The sequence below is a fragment of the Penaeus monodon genome, chromosome 27, assembly GCF_015228065.2.
Source record: "Penaeus monodon isolate SGIC_2016 chromosome 27, NSTDA_Pmon_1, whole genome shotgun sequence".
Classification (NCBI taxonomy): domain Eukaryota; kingdom Metazoa; phylum Arthropoda; class Malacostraca; order Decapoda; family Penaeidae; genus Penaeus; species Penaeus monodon.
In genome coordinates this window covers 6,923,975-6,924,385 of record NC_051412.1, presented here as the reverse complement: position 1 = coordinate 6,924,385, position 411 = coordinate 6,923,975, and positions in this window count along the sequence as shown.

Here is a 411-nt window from a genome sequence, read left to right as displayed (position 1 = left end):
AGCATTGAAGATTTTTATTAAAGACACAGATATGAGGAAGTTTTGTCTCTCTTTAATCTATTTACGAAATTAAATAGACTTTTTTTTCCAGGGAGAGCGAAAGTATGGAATACGTCACAGCTGAGGAATTAATAATTTGCTATACTCGTCCTTGAAGAAATATTATTAAATAAATGAGATAAGTAAGTGAAATGAAAGGAAAAAAATATCGATATAATGAGAGAGAATTAATTATGCCAAGAATTAAGAGAATAGCAAAGTAAAAGACACACAAAACAATAAAAATGAAATAAAGAAAAGGCAAAATTTCGAAAATTCAATGAAAAATCGTCCATATCACCGAGATAGCATAAGAATAACAAAAAAAAAAAAAAAAAAAAAAAAAAAAAAAAAAAAAAAAAAAAAAAAAAA